This window comes from Grammomys surdaster, unplaced genomic scaffold, assembly GCF_004785775.1.
Source record: "Grammomys surdaster isolate TR1022 unplaced genomic scaffold, NIH_TR_1.0 125889, whole genome shotgun sequence".
Classification (NCBI taxonomy): domain Eukaryota; kingdom Metazoa; phylum Chordata; class Mammalia; order Rodentia; family Muridae; genus Grammomys; species Grammomys surdaster.
Window position 1 is genome coordinate 2,172,730 of NW_021620714.1, and position 21,387 is coordinate 2,194,116.

The following is a 21,387-nucleotide window of genomic DNA, read 5'->3' on the forward strand; positions in this document are numbered from 1 at the left end:
AGAGAGAGAGAGAGAGAGAGAGAGAGAGAGAGAGAGAGAGAGAGAGAATATAAATCTGTAGCACAGTAGGGTGTCTCTGCGAGCCCATGCCTAGTGTTGTTTGATCCCTTCATCTTGATACAAAGGCTCCCGTGCATGTCCCCAGAGTACATCCATTCTCCCACTCAGAACCAAGTGTTCAAGAAGGTTCCTTCTAGCCTTAGCTCAGGTCCTTGGACCCGAGAGTGGGAACACTAGGACAAACTCACTTTGGACACAGGCAGGGCCATTTGACTAATCTAGGACACAGAAGTCAAGGCATCATCCTCCACAGTTCTTTCTGGGGCAGAATAGAGAAGGCTAAGACAGGGAAGACAGTGGAAAACAGTTGCAAAGGTCAAGAATTTGACAGACAAGAAAGGGGAGGGGAAGGGAAGGAAAGGAAAGATTTTAGGAACACAGATCACAGCAACCCCACACTCCCCCACCCCCACCCCCCGAGACTGCTGTGTGGATACCTGAAGTTTTAGAGTAGAGTTGTGCATTTTAACAATGAGCAAAGATTCTTCCAGGGAAACCGCATCACTGGGAGGGAGAATAGCTCTCAACCAGGCTCTGGAGAGCTGAGGTAGGAGGGGCTGGGGAGAAGGGGAAATTCATATACCCCATTCTTCGCACTTGAGCAAAGAGATGGTGAGCCAGCTCCCTGAGTTCCAACACCACGGCCACTGCCCGAGTGCATCCTCACTCCGACCCAGCTCCCCGAAAGCACAATAGTTAATTGTATTCCCTTCAGACCCCAATGGAGCGGGGTCTTTCTCTTTATGATACAACAAAATATTTCCACCACAATTTTATTTAAAAAAAAATAGCCCAAACATTCTCCCCAACAGTATCTTCCCATCTGCCGCTCCAGTCTTAGAAACTCTGTTCTTTGGGTTTTGAAGAGTTTCAGATCCCTAACATACAGAGAGGAGCATACTATCTAAGCCACTCCTAGAGATCAGGCTATCCCAAACTTCCCTACAGCAGGCATCTCTAACAAAGTCCCTCAGAAAGGCACCCGGGTTAACCCGAAGGAAGGCGAAGCGCAGCGGGCTCCGTGCGGTGCGAGAGAGCGAACCGTCCACGTCCCAGCATCTATCTCACTGGTGGGTGGAGGGGGGGGAACCCGGCGGTCATCAAGCCCTCTGCAAAGGCCGGGGTGGGGGAAGAGTCATCCTTTTGAAGCTCGTGTCCCCCTCACACCCCAACTCTTGCCGCTCCTAGGAGCCGTTCCCACCAGGAACCGGGTGACCGCGGCAGGACAAAAGCGCGGGCTGGCTCACTCACCCGCGCGGCGACGCGCAGCCGCAGGCGTCGAGCTCCGCGGCCGGTCGGACGGGCGCCTCGGGGACTGGATGGGCTGCGAGCGCCGAGGTGGCGACCCTGCGCGGCGGCGGCGAGCGGCGGACAGTCCGGAGCGGACCGAGCCGGCGGGCGACAACGCTGCTCTCTGGACTAGGAAAGCTCAAGGCGCTGCCACTTCCACGCGCTTATTTGCATGTCATTTGCATGGAGCTCCAGGAATGGACCTGCCACCCAGCCGCCACGCCCACTCCAGCCTGGGACTGCAGTGTCTGACCTGGTCCAGACTGTCCCTAGCCCGGACCACCCCAGGCCCTTCCCAGTCGGAGCCCCCTGTACAGCAGTGGTGCTCCTGGCTTTTAAATTTTACTTTTGTATCTCTTAGAGAGAGCTCTCACTAAAGGCAATAGAGCATTACTCATTGGAAAATTAATTTTCTTTCTCACCGATTCAGCTGTTAACAGCACCAGATCAATCAGCACACACACACACACACACACACACACACACACACACACACACACAGAGAGAGAGAGAGAGAGAGAGAGAGAGAGAGAGAGAGAGAGAATACTGAAATATTTTTTATAAAGTTTCCTGAAAGACTTAACTTTCAAAATCACATTACATGCAGTTTCTCTTCTATTAATGACCAAAACAAAAAAAAAACAAAAAAACAAAACAAACAAAAACAACCAAATTGCATAGGCAGGATAATATAGCCATTTAAAATTTGAATTCTGGAGTTGACTTTATTGGCTTCTAGCTACAAACTTTTGGACAAGTTACTTAACATTCACTAATTAGATTTTCTTAACTCAGATGACGCCAACAATGTTGAACATGCAATTACTAGAAAATCTGAAATGTGCAACTTGAAACTGAAACCACTTACTGATAAGGATCTAGACCTTCAGAAGGGCAGAAGGAGCAGAGATAGGAGAGGTCATTGAAGGCAGATAGGACAGCGAGAAAAAAAATAACTGCAGGCTGAGCCCAGGATATCCCAGCCATCCAACCCCACAGGGTAACCAGAACCCATCCTAGAAGAGTTTCTGAACCTACTTTCTCCAAAGAAAATCCAACCTTGGTATTCTTTGAAGCATTTCTTTCTCGATTTTGTTATGAGAAAGTCCCAGAAGGAGAGAACTGAATTTTAGATCTGGTTCTGAGAGAGCTGGCCCTGTAGGCTGATAAGGTCCGGTTGACTCTGGTCTCCGATTTTCTAATCTGTAAAATGATGTCAGGTGAACGAAAGCTTCAGAGCTGGGAGGGTCTCTGTGGGATGCTTTTCCAGCTGTCTCTCAGTTCTGAACCATTGGTCCACGGTTTCTCTGACATCTTCCCTTTGCTGTGTATGACAATTCTCACAACAATTTGGGAGATGCCTTCAAAGTTCTCTTAAAAGCTGGTTTGAGGCTTGTCTTATGTTTTGCTTAAACTTAATATAAAATGTTTTGAAGTTTCCTTTGGAGTTGTTTAGTTTTAATTTGGCTTGGTTCTTTTGCTTGTAGAGACTATCAAAGACAAATACATAGAATGGGTTTTGAAGGGACCATCCTGCAATCACGACCCAGATCAAGAGAAACAGCTCTGCACCGTGTTGACGGCACACATTTTTGTAATCCTGGCGCCTGAGTGGCTGAGGTAGGTCCCTGAACTACGTAGTGAGACACAGAGCCTGTGGATCTGGAGTTACCACATCTGCAGTTGCCTGATGTGGATGCTGGGGCCACCACCCCAGTGCTCTGCAAGAGAAGACTGCACGTTTAACCTCTGCGCCATCTCTCCAGCCCGTGTTAGCTTCTTAATCAGTTCTATCTTCCAAGGCTGCATCTTGCCCATTTGTTAACTTGGTGTGTCTTTAGCTTTTTCTTATGATTAATCTGTTGAAGAACTTAGCTTGAGTTTCCCAGAGTAGGAACTGCACATTCAACATGATCTAGGTATAGTGCTAATTGCAAACTGGCAGCTGATATCGACTTCATCAGACTGAGGTTTGCTACCTTTTGGTAAGATTGTCGGTGGTGATGTGTGTTGTCACCAAAAGACACAGGACATCTGGACTTTGCTTGTGTGCTTGTGTGCGGTGGTAGTAGTGTAGTGTGATGTGTATATACACCTGTGTGTGCCAGTACATGTGTATGCACGCATGGAACCCAAAGGCTGACATTGGGTATATTTTCCTAACACTTTCTATTGGCTTGGGTTTGTTTCATTTTTTTTTTTCAATTTAGGGTTTCTCTGTGTAGTCCTGGCTGTCCTGGAACTAACTCTGTAGACCAGGCTGGCCTCAAACTCAGACATCAGCCTGCTCTGCCTCCTGAGTGCTGGGAGGCATGTGCCACCACCACCTGGCCGTCCTCCATATTTTTGGGGACAGGTTATCTTATTGGTCCCAAAGCTTTGGATTAGCTCTACTGCCTAGCCAACAAGCCCTGGGAACCCTCCTGTCTTTGTGTCCCCAGTAATGGGTTTACAGGTAAATACTGTCAAGCCCATCTTTTTACCTAGGTGCTTGTCTTAGGATTTTTATTACTGCCATGGAACACCATGACCAAAAGACAAGTTGGGGAGGAAAAGGGTTTATTTGGCTTACACTTCCAGATCATAGTTCATCATTGGAGAGGTCAGGACAGAAACTCAAGCAGGGCTGGAGTCTGGAGGCAGGAGCTGATGCAGAGCCCATGGAGGAGTATAGATTATTGGCTTGGTCCCCCTGGCTTGCTCAGCCTGTCTTCTTATAGAATCCAGGACCACCAGCCCAAGGATGGCACCACCACAATGGGCTCCCCTTTACCCCATTGATCAATAATTGAGAAAATGCCTTATAACTGATACATTGTAAGGATCTCATGGAGGCATTTCCTCAACTGAGGCTCCTTTCTCTGCAATGAGTCTAGCTTGTGTCAGGTTGACAAACGAAAGCAGCCAGTACAGCACTTGGGGTCTAAACTTGGGCCTTTGTGTTTCCACAGCAAATGCTTTGCCAGCTGAACCATCTTCCTTGCCCTGGCTTTGGTTTCTTCTTTAGGTTTAGCAGTGAACACTCAATTCCTACACTCACTAATTTTTGAAGGTTGCAATAATTCTCTTTTTATTTATCAGCCAGATACTTCTTTGAGGAAATACCTCTTATCTACTCGATTACCTACCCTGAGATGAACTTATACAAAAAGAGCTGTATAAATATTTTTTCCTTTTAACTTACTGATAGATAACACATTTGGTTATTATCCTTACAAGGATATGTACTAGGCTTTGTTTCTCTTTTCTTTCTTCCTTTCTTTCTTCTTTCCTTCCTTCCTTCCTTTCTTTCTTTCTTTCTTTCTTTCTTTCTTTCTTTCTTTCTTTCTTTCTTTCTTTCTTTTAAGGCAATGTCTCAATACGTAGACCAGGATGGTCTCACACCTGGTACATGATCCTCCTGCCTCAGATACCCAAATGCTGGAATTACAGATGTTTTCCACCCACCACTGAGCTAAGGCTCAGTTACTTTTTAATATCATTATGTATTTGTAAGTGTAAATATATTTAGTGAGTTTTGATCTACCACAGTGCTAAAGCTCAAATTGTCCCATTTGGGGCAGTAAGGAAGAAGTCTCTTGCATGAGTCTGAAGTCCTTTGGATAAGGTTCTCTGCCTTCAAGACTTTCCAATTACAAGAGTCTAAGGAAGTGTCAGGGTGGCAAAGTGAGAACCGGTACCGGAACTCTTACGATTCCAGAAGGATAGGGCCCATCATGATGGGGAGATATAGCATTGAGCTGCAGACATGGTAGCAGAAGCAAGAAGCTGAGAGACCACAGCTCAACCTCAAGCACAACGTAGAGGGAGCGTGGTAGAAATAGGACAAATCTATACACTCTTAAAGCCTATCCAGTAACAGACTTCCTCCAGCAAGGCTGAATCTCCTAAACCTTCCCCAGCAGCATCACAAATTGAGATCCAAGTGTTCAGATGTCCGAGACTTATGGGGCACATCTTATTCAAATCACCACAACCCTCTCCCTGGCTACCATAGACTCATGGCGATATCATAATGCAAAATGCATTAGTTCAATTTCCAAGGTCCCTATCATGGTTTGAGTATGCTTGGCAGAGTGAGTGCCACTATTTGGAGGTGTGGCCTTGTTGGAGTAGGTGTGTCACTCTGGGTGTGGGCTATAAGACCCCCATCCTAGCTGCCTGGAAACCAGTATTCTGCTAGCAGCCTTCAGATGAAGCTGTAGAACTTTCAGCTCCTCCTGCACCATGCCTGCCCAGATCTACCAAGTTGTTGCCTTGATGATAATGGACTGAACCTCTGAACCTATAAGCCAGCCCCATTAAATGTTGTCCTTTATAAGACTTGCCTTGGTCATGGTGTCTCTTCACAGCAGTAAAACCCTAACTATGACAGTCTCTGAGGTTTGAATAAAAGTGGTCCCCATAGGCTCATATGTTTAGCCATCAGGAAGTGGCACTCCTTGGGAAAGATTAGGAGGTGTCGGTTTATTGGAGCAGGTGTGGCCTTGTTGGAGGAAGTCTTGTCACTAGGGATAGACTTTGAGGTTTCAAAAGCCCCAAGCCAGGCCTAGTGGCTCTCTCTTCCTGTTGCCTGGAGATTTGGATGTAGAACTCTCAGCTACTTCTCCAGCACCATGTCTGCCTGTGTTCATCCATGCTTCCTGCCATGATAATGGACTAAACCTCTGAAACTGTAAGCCAGCCTCAATTAAATGCTTCAATTTATAGGAGTTCAGGGTCATGATGTCTCTCCACAGCAACAGAACACAGACTAAGACAGCTTCCACAGTCTCCCATACTTCCAACACTGTTTAAAATTCCAAAGTCTCTTCTGAGGCTCAGAGCAAGCGCCTTAGTTTTAACCCCCTATAAAATTTTTTAAAATTACATACTTCTAACATATAACAACATAGAATATTCACTACCATTCCAAAAAGGAAGAATCAGGGGATCACGAGGAAATACTAAATCAATGCAAGACCAAACCTCAGCTGGGTAAGTTCCAACTCCTGAAAGCCCCGCTTTGCTGCCTGCTGCATTCACTGCTCTCCTGATCTGATTCCAGTCTCCATGCGAAATGCTTCTTCGCAGATATGTCATGTGTCCTGCGTCTTCAACATCTTGAAGTCTCCACTGTGACCAACTCAGGCTTCGTGTTCTTAGTTTTACACACTGGATTCCTAGGGCCTTCATCCAAGGACTTCCCTGCCACATGCTGCTTGACCTTAGCACTCTCTGGAGCTGCAAGGAAGAATCTACAACTCTTTTATGCCTTTAAATGCAGCACACACCGATGGCACTCTAGAGTCTGGCTGCCATTTTTCGATGCTCCCTGGTCCTTTGAATCTCATTAGCAGTAGGGCTTTCCTTCAGTTGCTTTCTGGGAGGAAAAAAAATAAAACCACTCTGAGCTCTCTTTCATCAGTTAGAAGCTTAGTTGGGTGGGGTCTTGACTCCACCCCCAACCCCCTTCTCTTAGTTCCAGTGCAGAGCAGGCCTCTCCTCAGTGGCATTTATCTCCTTATGAATTGCAGCCCCTCTTCCAGCACATGCCTCGACGGCAATGTTAAGCTTCCTTGGGCTCCTTTTCTTTCCAAACTGTGTACTTTATAATTCTTTCTGCCCCACTTGCCCTTTTTCATTTAAGTCCTGCAGAAGCATTATCAGTAACAGCCACAATACAGATTCAACATTATGCTGTCTTGAAGTTTTCTCCACCAAAGAAATTAATCTGTTGCTGTTTTATTTAGCTTCAGGAATGTTCTCAGAACAAGGGCAGAAGGCAGCCAAATTCTTTGCCAAAACATTACAGGAGTGACTTCTAGCCCTGTTGCTGTTAAAGTACTTACTTCTCTCTGAAACCTCTTGACCTAGGTCCACTTTGCTATCATCAATACTGTGTCTAATTTCCTTGAAGAGATACCATGACCAAGGCAACTCTTATAAAAGACAACATTTATTGGGGCTGGCTTACAGGTTCAGAGGTTCAGTCCATTATCATCATGATGGGAAGCATGGCAGTGTGCAGGCAGACGTGGTGCTGAAAAAGCTGAGATTTCTGCCTGTTGACCTGAAGGCAACCATGAGATACTGTCTTCCGCAAGCAGCCAAGAGGAAGCTCTCTTCCACATTGAGTAGAGCCTGAGCATAGATGCCCAAAGCCTACTCCCACAGTGACACACTTTCTCCAGCAAAGCCACACCTACTCCAACAAGGCCACACCTCCTAATAGTGCCACTTCCTGGGCCAAGTATATTCAAACCTCCACACACTGTCTTCTAGGTTTCTATTGGAACTATCCTTTAAGCTCCCCTTACAGCATTCAACTGCTTTTCTAGTCCAATGTTCCAAAGTCTTCCATGCTTCTCAAAACAACAACCACAACCACAACCACAACCGCAACATGGTCAGGTTCTTCACAGCAACAGAAACTCACACTCTGGTACCAACTTCTATATTAGCAAACGGGAAGTGGGATAAGGCTCTATAGTCTCAAAGCCTATCCACAGTAACATACTTTCTGTTTCTCTTCTGTGTTCCTGGCTATGATAAAACTGGAAGCAATTTGCAGTAGAAAGAGTTTATATTGTCTAAAAGTTCCAGAGGGATGAGTCCATCATGGTAGAGAGTCAGGAAGCTGAGAAATCACAGCTTAACCACAAGTATAAAGAAGAGACAGCAAACAGGAAGTTGGATGAGGCTATATCCTCTCAAAGCCTACCCCCAATGAAGTACTTCCTCCAGCAAGGCTGTCTGACCTAAAGTTCCCACACAGGCCATCAGCTGGGGAACGAAGTGTTATAATGTCTAAGACTACAGTGGATATTTCTCATTCAAACCATGTCCATGCATTGGGTTTCTGTCTGAGACCTTGCAGGAAACTTAAACATTCTGTTTGAAATAGTTTTTAAAACAAACAAACAAAAACAAAAAAACAAAAGAACAAAAGCAGTAACAGTTTAAATGGATAAATATGAACTTAAGTGTTTACATTCTTATTTTACATTATGCCATCTTTCCCCCTATATTACAGTTCTAATAACCTGCAGGTCTTTTCTCTACTAACCATTCCAAATACCTTGCTTTCAGGAAGTGTGGTCATTTGAATAAGAGTGGCTCCCGAGAACTCATACACTTGAATGCTTAGTCATCAGAGAGTGGTACTACTTGAGAAAGATTACAAGGCATGCGTTGATAGAGGATGTCTTAGTTTGGGTTTTACTGCTGTGAATAGACATGGCCAAAGCAACTCTTATAAGGACAACATTTCATTGAAGCTGGCTTACGAGTTCAAAGTTCAGTCCATTATTATTGAGGCAGGAGCATGAATGCATCTAGGAAGGCATGGTACAGAAGGAGCTAAGAGTTCTTCATCTTCATTCAAAGGCAGACAGGAGAAGACTGGCTTCCATGCAGCTAGAACAAAGGTCTTAAAGCCCACGCCCATAGTGACACACCTACTCCAACAAGGCCACACCTCCTAATAGTGCTATTTCCTGAGCCAAGCATATATAAACCAACACAGGGGAAGTATGTCACTGAGGGTGGGCTTTTGTAAGGGTTCATGATTCGCCAAAGAAAAATACCCCAGACTCAAATAGTTTGCAAAAGTAAAGAGTGTTTTATTCTGAAGAAGTCCAGCATGCAGGGATCTACCATTTACCAAGATGGAGGCACCCAGGGAGGTTCACAGGCCCAATTTAAAGCACATTAGGGAAAATCTAGGGAGGAGTAAGTGACCTTAATCTTAATTGGTTGGCTCTATATCTAGGGACATTCCAGAACCATTGCTGGGGAGTAGGGGGCTAGAAACTGTTATTGGGGGAGCCTGGAAACTCTTGCTGACTCATTGCCCTTGCCTCAGGCCAGGTGGCTGGGCAGCTTCTGATAGAAAAGCAGTTTCTGATTGGCTGCCTGAGGCCTAGTCACCTGAGCTGCCAGTTTGAAGCCTGTCATGGAGTCAGCCTGGCTCAGTTCTCTCATTCCCTCCTTCAGTAATGAGCCATCTCGAATGCTTGAGATGTTTCTATGGGCTGATACTGTTATTTAAGAATCACCAATTGAACTGTGGAAATCTGTTCCTTAACAAATCTAACTAAAGCATTGATTATGCAGGGACCGAAAGTCAAGGCCAACATCAGTAGGACAAGGGGCAGAGACAAGGGTGGTTAGACAAGGAGGCCAGTTGAAGAGAGGCTCATATCAACCCTGAGACTGTTCTCTTTCTAGTCCTCTGTCTTGGAGTCTCTTTCTGACTAAGGCCATGGGTACTCTGACCACTCCTAGGTGGTCAGCATAGAAACAACATTCCCTACCTAAGGCTGCACAGAGTCCTCCCTGCTTGGAGGACCAGCACATGTAAGCCTCTTCTGTTCTGTAAACCTACTTCTGACAGGGAGGATAGGGAACCCTGCAGGGCCATGATGGACTTCTCCATCTCCTGTATATCTGCATCTATTGCCATCAGTAAGGCCTCATAATTTTTATCTTGAAGTATTAGGGCTGAGGCCCCTACACTAGCAGCTCCAGTCAGCCCTATGCCAAGGAAAGTTTCTATGTTGACCACTCAAGAGTGGTCAAAGAATTCATGGCCTTAGTCAGAAAGAGACTACAAGACAGAAGAATAGAAGAAAACAGTCTCAGCCCAAATGGCCACCCTTTGTACCCAATTGTTTAGAGGTTTAGCTGGTTGATGACACCCTCCTCAGAGTAATAAGTCACTAGGTATAAGCTGTACTAGAACACAAAAATCCTCAGTTGTATTTAGATCTTGTCCATAAATACATGGGGTAAGCCCTGAAGTACAAGCTCACCAAGTGTTCTCTGAGGGCAGCATGTACCTGCAACAGTAGGGGTTACAACACAGTTGCAGAGGTAGGAATAGGCTGAGGGTACCTCATTTCCAATGCAGAGTCCCTATCCTGTTATTGACTGTAGGGTCAGCTTCCCTCTATGTACTGGCTGCCATCTACATTGAATACGCTCTGTCATCTGTGAAGTCTCCAGGGATAGCTATTCCTTCACAGTAGTGGAGGATGAGCATCTAAGCATAACCAATAGTCCTGTGTTAAGTCTGGGTGGGAGGAGTTAAGAGCCTGGAATGTGGCTTCTAATAATTGTAGGGGTCCTGATGCAGGTGATGAAATAAGTAATGCAGGAGGTGGAACAGTTTTAGGAAGTGGTTGGTTAGATGAAGTGAGAGCTCGCTGGGGTGAAAGGGTGTTGGGTCCTGATAAGGGAGTGATTGTGGACAGAGGCAGAGGTTGGGGTGGGGCTGGTTTGGCCTCATTAATCCCTTGTTGGGGCCTAAGGGGACCATGGGTCTCACAAGACTATGTTGGAGCAGTTGGACAGTAAGTAGGAGTCCTGGATCATAGCCAGAGATGTAAAGTCTTAGTCCCCATGTCTTACTGGCAGTCCAACTGGCCTGCTTGTCAGCTACTGTGAACTCAATGACAAAATTGTTGCATCACCCTCCCCCCCGCCGCCCCAGGTATCCAGATAGTAAGGGGGCTCTCTCCTAGGAGGCTGGCTGTCCCTTCTTAGACAGGACCCAGCTCCGGATGTCTGTGTATCTCCAAAGCGGGTCACAGTGATGAGGTTGTCTTTGAAGGGGGCTTCCAGCCAGTAGATTCACATTGCCACACTACACAGAAAAAGGACTCTGGACCTCCACATTTTGTTCGATGGCTCTAATCCCAAGAGTACCCCAGGCAGATGTAAAAAGCCTGAGACTCTGTGTTCCTCAGGCTCCAGGTGAGTTGCAACTGTAGCCAAGAAAGATTGCTGACCTGAGGGGTGCCATTCCTCATCCACTAGGTCACACTGGTCTACATAAAAGTCAAGGAACCAGGTGCCCAGGGGAGCATAGTGGGAGGTAGAGTTGGCAATCATACGCATTGCAGCATTAACTATCTGCCAGGTTTGATTTGGGGCTGCTAGTGGCGGTGCAGCAAAGTGCAAGCAGCAAGCAAGCAGGATCAAGAACACTAGAGTCATTGTTTCAGTGGATCCATCACAGGATGTGGGGTGACCTTCCATTTCTGTTGTGGCAATTTGTCTAGAAGTCTCCTCTGATGGGATCTCTCTTCTGGTAGGCTTAACATGGGAGTGGTGTATCTACATCTGGATCCCATCCACCAGCCTGGTCAGGATCATGGAGTGAGGTCATTTCCAGTGAGGTTTCAGAGTCTTGTGGTTATGTCTTTTAATCCAGACTTCACTACCTTGTTCAAAGCAATGGGGGTTAGGGAAAGGAACAGACTCATAAACCTAGTGGATCCCAGGCCATATTTTTTTCTGGACCCTATAGAGGGCTTTTAAGGATTTTAAAAACTTATGTTGGTCATATTTGGCTAAGATATCAGACTGGAGGTTAGGCTGCATGGGAAGCGGCCTCCCATATAGGATCTCAAAAGGAACACAAAAGGAATAATGGGGTGTTCCTAGCCTTATGTATATAAGGCATAAGGTAGGAGGGACACCCAGTCACTGCCAGTTTCCAGGGTTATTTTGGTCAAGGCCTCCTTCAGTGTCCAATTCATCTTCTCTACTTGCCCTGAACTCTAGGGTCTATTTGAACAATGTAATTTCCGATTGGTCCCCAGAACCTGTGCTAGAGATTGTGCTGAGAGATGATGCTGTCCATAGTCAGACCCAAGCAGGGTAGGCATACCATACTTGGGTATGATATCTTTCAGAAGCTTCTTTGCCACTACATTGGGAGTCTCCTTTTTGTAGGGTAGGCTTCTACCTATCCTGAAAAGGTATCTATAAAAACTAGCAAATATTCATATCCATATGTTCTTAGTTTTATTTCTGTATAATCTATTTTTCAATTAGCCCCTGGCCCTTGACCCCTGATTCTGGCTTCTGGAGCAGCTCCTTGATTGGGGTCTGAGGAGTTCACAGCCTGGCAGGTGGCACAGTCTGAGGTTACCTGATCGACCAAGTGCCCTAAGTCAAAGATGACCTAAGTCAAAGACAAGTACCTTGCCCCTCACAGCAGTTCCTTCAGTTTTCAGTGACCCAGGCTTAAAGCTTGATGAAGCTGATGGGTGAGTTGTCTAGCAAACTCCTTAGATAGGACAGTGCAGCCTTCAGAGGTCAGCAAACATCGTCTCTTCTGTAAACTCCTTGGCATTTCCCCTGATGCCAATGTCTTCAGCAGTATATTCAGGGATGGTTGGGAGCAGAGGGTGGCAAAGCTACCAGGATGTTGGCAATGGAAGCCTGGGTGACCTCCCTTGAAGCTTTATCAGCTAGCCTGTTCCCTCGGGCTATTTCTGATGTCTCTTTCTGATGCCTGGGGCAATGAATTATGGCCACTTTGATCGGAAGCCATAATGCCTCTAATAAAGCAAATATTTCTTCCTTACTTTTGATGGTTTTTCCTCCAGCAGTCAACAATCCCCTCTCTTGGTTCATGGACCCATGTACATGAGCCATAGCAAAGGCATATCTGCTGTCAATGTAGATATTTGTAGCTGCCCAGCAGCCAAGGATGAACTGGGTTCACCTGAAAGGGAGGTTGGAAATACAAAAGAGACCGAGGGGCACAAGAAGCATGAAGCCAAGACAAAGTTCTCTGATCAAGGCTCAAAGTTTAATTTTCAGCACTTGTATATATAGGGGAAGCCCAGGGAACCCATCCTTTGTTTCAGCTGGATTATGTCACAAGGCAAGCTCAGCGGGCAGTCTATTCTCCTAAATTCCTGTAGGAAGTTGTACATGTAGCCAAAATGGATGACTCCACCTGGGTCATCAAGGTCCTGCAGCAAACAAGGTCTTTCTGGCCTGTTTAAGGCTAGGGGAGGGCACAATTCCTCTTTTTTAGTTTTTAAAAGATGAGCAGTACCAGTAGCTAGACAAGGGCACAAACTTTACTTGTTTTCCATCATCCTGTCTAGGGTAGAGTGGCCAGGCAACCGTGTCTTGCCTAGGTCAGTGTCTATATTGCTCCTTCTTACTTGTCAAGGAGGACAAACATAGCAGCATTGATGTTTGCCTCTGTCTTAGGTCAAAAGAAGCTCAAGAACACTCTTACCCATCTCTGACTACCTGCCTTCTATAGCACAGTCTTTCCCATACAGACCAAAGCCACATATGAATTCAGACCGAAGGACTTACGAGCATGCACTCAAGGCATTTCTTCATAGCGATGGATAACTGGCATGGTGAATAGCTGAGCTTGCTGAGAGCAATCCTGCGCGAAGGCAACCAATCTGTTTAAGACACAAGGTCCAAGAGTCAAAAGCAACAAGATTATAATTAATGGTCCAGGCAGTGTAGAAATTAAAGTTGTAAGTTGGAATGTCCCAGGTATCTAATCTCTGCTAATTGGCAGGGATCACACACAAAGTCTGGCCACCAGGTATATGGTGGGTAGCTTTGAGTACTGACAAAAAGCACTTGCTCTCCAGTAAGAGTGGGGACTACAATCCGGGTTACCTCAGCTGGCTGATAAGGATTCTGAGCCGTCTTCGTCATTAGAATCATAAGCATTAGGCTCAGGATCCGTGTCCACTTCACTTGAAGGACCAATCTTTCAGGCAGCCATCGCCCTCCATTTTCTTTTTGTGAAAAAACATAGACAGAACCTTGGTCCCAAATTAAGACAGGGTTGGGACCATTCCATGTATTAGTTAGGGGGTCTCTCCATTTGACCCTGGCAAATGAGCTGGAAGTGACTGGATGCCAGTGGTGATCTGCTGCAGACTGATCTTTAGCATCAGTTTACAAAAAATTTAAAACAACACAAAAGCAAGGTGTGCTTTTGGTGACCTTGGAGGGAATAACTCCCCTCCCTTTTGTTATCAAAAGATGTTATTTTAAAGTTCCACAATACTTGTTTCACAATTCCTGTCCTTGAGGATTATAAGGAACCTCAGTAATATGAATACTATTAAATTGTTAATAAAACATCTCAAATGTCTGACTGTAATAGCCAGTTCCATTATCTGTCTTAATCTTATGTGGAACACCAAGCATAGAAAAATAATGTAGCCAATAACTAATTACCCCTTTAATCACTTCTCCTGTTAAAGCAGTTGCAACTAGAAAGCCTAAAAAAGGTGTCAAGTCACATGTACATATTTTAATTTTCCAAAATCAGAAATGAGTAACATTCATTTGCCATAATTGATAAGGTATAAGTACTCAAGGATTAATATCATTATGAAGAAATTGAGGACATTGGGAACAAGTTTTTACAATTGACATGCACATTCTCTAGAAATGCCAAATTGTTGTCTCAAGCTATTACTATTTTGATGATGTAAAGAATGAGATTGTATGGCCAATTGTTCCTGTGTAAGGTCTATAATCTGCCTGGTATACAAATCTTCTGTGGCATTGCCCTGGGATCCAAGCAATCCAGTGTGAGCTCTTTAATGTCCTATAAAGTTAGGAACAGTACATGTTTCTTAAATTAAGCTGTATTTGCATAAATAACTGTAAAATTTGAGAATTAGCAGTATCTTAAAAAAATAGGAACAATTTCAGGTAACTGTAAACTATGAGCTATATATTGGCTATCAGTATTGTGCCCTCCCCCAGCCTTGAGCAGGCCAGAAACACCTTGTTTGCCACAGAACCTTAATGACATGCTCAAGGCTGGGGGAGGGCACATGATATTAGCTATGGGACCTTTTGCCAGTTTTAAAGGCTGCATTAGAGCCTTTAGTTCAGCTTTCTGGGCTGAAGTTACCAGCAATAAAACAGTTGCTTAAATAATGGAGTCCAACTCCACTACCACTGCCCCTGCATACCTGATTCCATTCTGGATGAAGCTGCTCCCATCCCATCCGTGAAGCAGATACATTCCACATCTGGCCAGGGTATGCCAGTCATGTCTGGCCTGATGGTCTGGATGTACCCCAGAACTATAGGACAATCTGTCTACACAGCTGAGGACAGGTCAGGTAGCAGAGTGTCTGGGTTTAGGGCAGATGATGGGTTATATCTTATGTGTGGGGAATTCAAAAGTAGAGCCTGAAATTGCACCAGTCAGGTGTTGGACAGCCACTGGCTGGGTAGATCCTTAGGGGTCCCCTCAATAGCATGGGGGTAATGATAAGTTCCTGCCCCATGGTTATTTTGTCAGCATCCTTGACTAGCAGGACAGTGGCAGTTATGATACAGAGGCAGGCTTGACATCCTTGGACCACCAGGTCCAGATCTTAGATACATAACTGTAAGTCGTTTTCGTGGTCCCAAAGTTTGGATGAGCACACCCTTTACTATCCCCTTTCATAAACATACAGGTGGAAAGGTTTGTGAATGTCTGGGAGGGCTGACACCTCCCAGGGCTTTTCTTAAAGTCTTAAAAGCCACGTCCATCTCAGGATTCCATTTTATTTTATCTTCTTGGACCCTGACAGTCTCATATAATGGTTTGGCTATCTCAGTGAACCCTGGCACCCAAAGTCTGCAAAACCTGGCAGATCTCAGAAATTCCCATACTTGCCTTCAAGTTGATGGAACTGGGATGCTAAGGATGGTCTGTTTCCAAGCATCTAACAGCATGTGTTGGTCCATCCCCCTTGAGTATATACCCCAGATAGGTGACCTCAAGTTGACAAAGATGGGCCTTCTTAGCAGACACTTGGTAGCTAAGTTGACTCAGCACCTGTAGCAGGTCTCTTGTGGCCTCCTGGCATGTCTCCAAATCAGGGGCCTTAATACTGGAGCACAATTATTTGGGAATGAGCCTGCTGATACTCACACAAGTCCTCATGCATCAAAAATGTTGAGTTCTTGAATCCTTGAGGCGGGTATGTCCAAGTCAATTGTCTTCACTCCAAGTCTTGCCATTCAAAGGCAGAGGCTGGCCTTTGGGTGCCAGAGGCAGGCTGAAGAAGGTATCCTTCAGGTCAAGCACAGTGTACTTTGTATGCTCCAGAGAGAGACTGCTCAGCAGGGTATATGGGTTTGGAACTGTGGGATGCATGTCTTCTATCCTCTTATTTACCTCTCTTAAATCCTGCACAGGCTGATAGACACTGGGATGGGGCTCCTGTTCTATGCTAATTGGCAAGGAATCCAAATCCCTGTTTCCCAGAGCCAGCTAATATGAGGGATAATCCCTGTTCTGGCTTCTCTGGGCATTGGATATTGCCTGATTCAGGCTGAGGTAGCCCCAACCTTTAATTGTACTAGAACCAGGACCCAATGACAGGTGAGTCCCATTGATTCTTTTCTGCCCAGATCCTGGGGACTTCTGCCAGAAACCTCTGAAGTAACGGGCTTGGAGATGGGACTGGCTGAGGGAACAGTTTGTATTCCTCTTCTAGGGCCAAGGTCAGAACATGGGTGGGGCCACCTCCACTCCCTCTGGGCCTAAGTGGATTTGGGCTCTGTGATGGTTTGTATATGCTTGGCCCAGGGAGTACTGGGCCAAATAGTACTATTTGGAGGTGTGGCCTTGTTGGAGTAGGTGTGTCACTGTGGGGGTGGGCCTTAAGACCCTACTCCTAGCTTCCTGGAAGCCGGTATTCTGCTAGCAGCCTTCAGATGAAGATGTAGCATTCTCAGCTCCTCCTACACCATGCTTGCCTGAATGCTGCCATGTTGCTGCCTTGATGATAATGGACTGACTCTCTGAACCTGTAAGCCAGCCCCAATTATATATTGTCCGTGTAAGAGTTGCCTTGGTCACACACAGTGTCTGTTCACAGCAGTAAAACCCTGACTAATACAGGCTCCCATTTTGGTAAGGTCTCTTCCCAATAGGGGGTATGGTCATCCAGTGATGACAATAAATGAGTGAGTTACTCATCCCACTCCCAAGTCCACCTTTCTTCGGGTAGTCCATGGACCCATGTTTTTTATTTTGACAATGGGTCCAGCATTATTTCAAAATAGAATGTTGTGCCCCTGTGTCCACCAGAAAGTCTATGGGCTTCCCCTCTCCTTTAGGGTTACTCAGGACTCATGTAGGGGGCTGAGCCCCAATGCCCTCAGCCATCTAGTTCTTCTAATTCCAGAACCTTTGGTCCTTCCTTTGATTCTTCTTAGGGCACTCATGCTTCCAATGGCCTTTTCCCTTGCAATAGGCACACTGGTCCCTCTCTAATGGAGGACCGGTTTTTCCTTCAGTGGGGGCTAGCTTACCTTTACCCCTTCCACAAGCTAGGTTTTTCAGCTCTTATCAGGATGGCTGTGGCTCCTGGCAATAAGTAGGTAGCACTTTCACCAGTCCTCTGTTCTGTCAACCCTCAGGGGTGTGGTGGTGGGGTGTCTCCCGGTTGGCTACTAACACAATCAGTTGCTTATCTGCAAAGCCATCCTGGCTCTAAAGCTTCCGATGGATGTTAACAGAAGCCATGTTCACAGCCAACTGGTGCTCTCTGGCTTCTGGATCAAAAGGACTGTAGGCTCTGTAGGCTTCAAATAGTCTTTCTAGATATTCCCTGGGGTTCTCATTCTTTCCCTGCATCACCGGCTCACCTTAGATACATTTGTGGGCTGCCTCGAGGACCCCCATCAGAATCTGGTGGTAGACCTAAAGCCTCTCCCTACCTTCAGAAGTGTTAAAATCCCAGTCGGGTTGAGACAAAGGCTGCATCGATATCAGCCTGGGCTTGGGTGGGCAGCCCAATTGCTCCCAGAACTAATTTCCGGGTGTCTCCCATGATCCTCTCTCTCTCCTCTGTCATGAAGAGGACCTGAAGCAGTTGCTGACAGTCATCCCAGGTGCGCAGGTGAGTCAGCATGACTGAATCTAGAAGACCTGTGAGAGCTGATGGTCTTTCTGAAAATGGGAGATCTCTATAATCTCCAACTGTAAAGATCATTACTGGTAAATGACACATATGTCATGAACAGTCTCCCCTGAGCATTTGGGGGGTCCCATAGCCTGGAGACGTAAGGCTGAAGTAGACTTGGTCGTTTGGATATTAAAAAAATGTATTCATGACTTGCCTTAGCTGTCCTGCAGGCGGTGACTGCCTTCCTACCTGGCTATGAGCCATTAGTCTCAATGCTCTGATCCATATGCGTACTACCTGACAGAATGGTTTCCTCAACATACCCTTGTCCAGGTCTGTAACATCTGCAGCAGACAGATACCTGATCTGCTTTCTGGGCTCTTCAGTACCTGCCCTTTACATCACCTCCAGCTAGAAGCTCCTCCTCGATGGCTGAGAATGTGCCAATAATCAGGACTCAATAGCTTTTAGGGGCACTAATACTCCTACCTGTAACCTGACCACATCCCTTTCACTGTCTGATTTAGACACCTTTGCTTTGTTTCCAGTAACATGTTCAAATACTGTTGTGTGTGTGTGTGTATGCGTGTGCGCGCGCGCACGCGCGAGTCCAAATTAGCTTCAACTCTTTGACAATAAGGTCTGGTTTCTATCCCAGTAATGAATAGAACCAGAGTGAGTGAATCAATACATTTATTATATTACTTATCTGTGACAATGCATTTTAATAAACATTAATTTCTATTAAACTGCTTTTAGTTGTCAACTTGACTGGATTAAAAAAACAACTAGAGGGGCTGACAAAGTTAAAACATTTGTCATCAAGCCTGAGAACCTGAGTTTGATCCTTAGAACTCACATAAAGGTCGGAGAATTAACTCTACAAAGTTGTGCTTTGACATCTAGGGGGGTGTGTCATGACATATAATCCATGCTAGCATCATATACACATGCATACAAATTCAACCTGCAGGCCATGCACTACATGTGCCACAGACAGCCACCAATGCATCCCAGCACAAAATCAGAAACTTCAAAGACTGAGGGTTTATTTTTGGGGTTGGGGGGCTTGTTTCCATGGTACTTGCAATGAACTTACTTGCATGGTACTTACTGATGAACTTTGCAAACAACAGTCTTCTCTCATGAGGTCAAAAGTCCGTAATAGCACTTCCTGGGGTATTTGTGAAGCTCTTTCTAAAAAGAGATTGCCACATGACTCTGGAGTGAAATGAAGACTCACTCTCATTATGGGCAAGACCTTTGAATCAGAAAAACAAAAAGCTGAGAATGTGGTTTTTGTTTTCCTTCCTAGCTTGGGAAATTCTTCTCTTGTCCATGTAGTTGAAAAGTCCAGGCTGTCTAGCGTTTGGACTTCAGGACTTAGAGCAGCGGCTCTCCACATCCTCAGACAGAGTGGAAGAGCATCCAGCTCCCTGGTTCTGAGGCCTTCACACTACTTGCATCCCAGTGTCTCCAGCCTGTAGCTAGCCTGTCATTGAACTTCGTATTCCCCATGATTGTATGAGCCAATTATCCTAATAGATCCCCTCTCATAGCTCTATCCCTATATCTTGTTATTTCTGTCCCTCTGTAGAAACCTAATACTGTGACAGTAATACCCACAGTCAAACAATCTCATAAATTTTATTTAAAAAATTATTATATATATATATATATATATATATATATATATATATATATATATATGTATGTATGTATGTATGTATATAGGTGTTTTGCTTATATGTATACCATGTGAATGCTTAGTATCCATGGAAGTCAAAAGAGAATGTCCGACACTCTGGAACTAGTGTTAAAGACAATCGTGACCTATCATGTAGGGGCTAGGTATTGAATCAGGCTTCTTTGGAAGAGCAGTCAGTGTTCATAACCACTAAGCCATCTCTCAATCCCTCAAATGGAATTTTTAAGGGTTAAGAAAAAATGTGGATTGGAGATATGTCTCAGTGGTTAAGAGCACTGACTGCTTTTCCAGAGGTCCTGAGTTCAATTCCCAGCAACCACATGGTGGCTCACAACCATCTGTAATAGGATCCGATGCCCTCTTCTGGTGTGTCTGAAGACAGCTACAGTATACTCACATACATACTTTAAAAATTTTTTAAAAAAGAAAGAAAAAGAGAGAGAGAAAGAAAGAAAGAAAGAAAGAAAGAAAGAAAGGAAGGAAGGAAGGAAGGAAGGAAGGAAGGAAGGAAGGAAGGAAGAAAGGAAGAAAGGAAGAAAGGAAGAAAGGAAGAAAGGAAGAAAGGAAGAAAGGAAGAAAGGAAGAAAGTCTATTGGGGGAAACTTGTGCTCTGAATTAGCCTGGCTTACTTTAGAATGGTTCCCTCAATGTCCATGGACCCACCAGAAAAACCAACTAATTAAGTCAATAGCCTTGGCCTGAAGAGAAGCTTGACATTAGGAGGTTAGCTGAGATAGCAATGTTCCAGATTCCTCTTCTCCAGGGCTCATCTCTCAGCATGACTGAACGTAAACAGCCTTAGAAAGGAGCACATCCAGCCTTCTACTCGAGGAACATGAGAGGCAGCCTCCAAGGTACACGTTCCAGCGACTGATGCTCTTCCTGGAAAGTTTTTCCTATGCTTATGTTGTCCTTCACAATGTTAATAGAAACGTGCTCAGAGTATCCTTGTGACAGAGGTCCTAAACACTTATGAATAAATTTAACCAAGTGATTTGAGATCAACATTGTCAAATATGGACAAACATACTAAAGGTACAAGATGGGATTTTTAATAAACTGAAAGTCATATCATTTTTCTGAGAGGAAAGGATTCAAACTAAATGTAACTCTATACATTTTAATAAACAATTTTATTGCCACTGCAATTAAAACTGTAATAGAGTTTTTTTTTCTTGGAAGTAGAGAAACTGATTCTCAATGTAAAATAAAAAATACCAAAGGACAGCTATTAAAACTATTTAGAGAGGTAAGCAAAGGACTGAGGAGCTGGCTGGATAAGTATCAAGTGCTTGTCACACAGCACTTTGGATCCTAGCAACCACTTAAATGTCAGATGGGCGTGGTGGCCTGCCTGTCTCCTACAATGACATAAACAAAGAATCCCTAACTAACTACACTAACTCCGGACGCAATGAGAGACCCAGCCTCAGTATATAAGGTAGAAACCAATAGAGGAAAACAACAACTGAGGAGATCATCTCTTGTGCGCGTGTGTGAAGCATCACCTGTCTCAGTGTTCTGTAAACATTTCCATCACCTCGTAGTTTGATAAAGAGCTGAACGGTCTATAGCAAAGCAAGAGAGGAAAGGCAGGACTTCTGGGCAGAGGTAGGAACTCTGGGAAAGAGTCAGAGG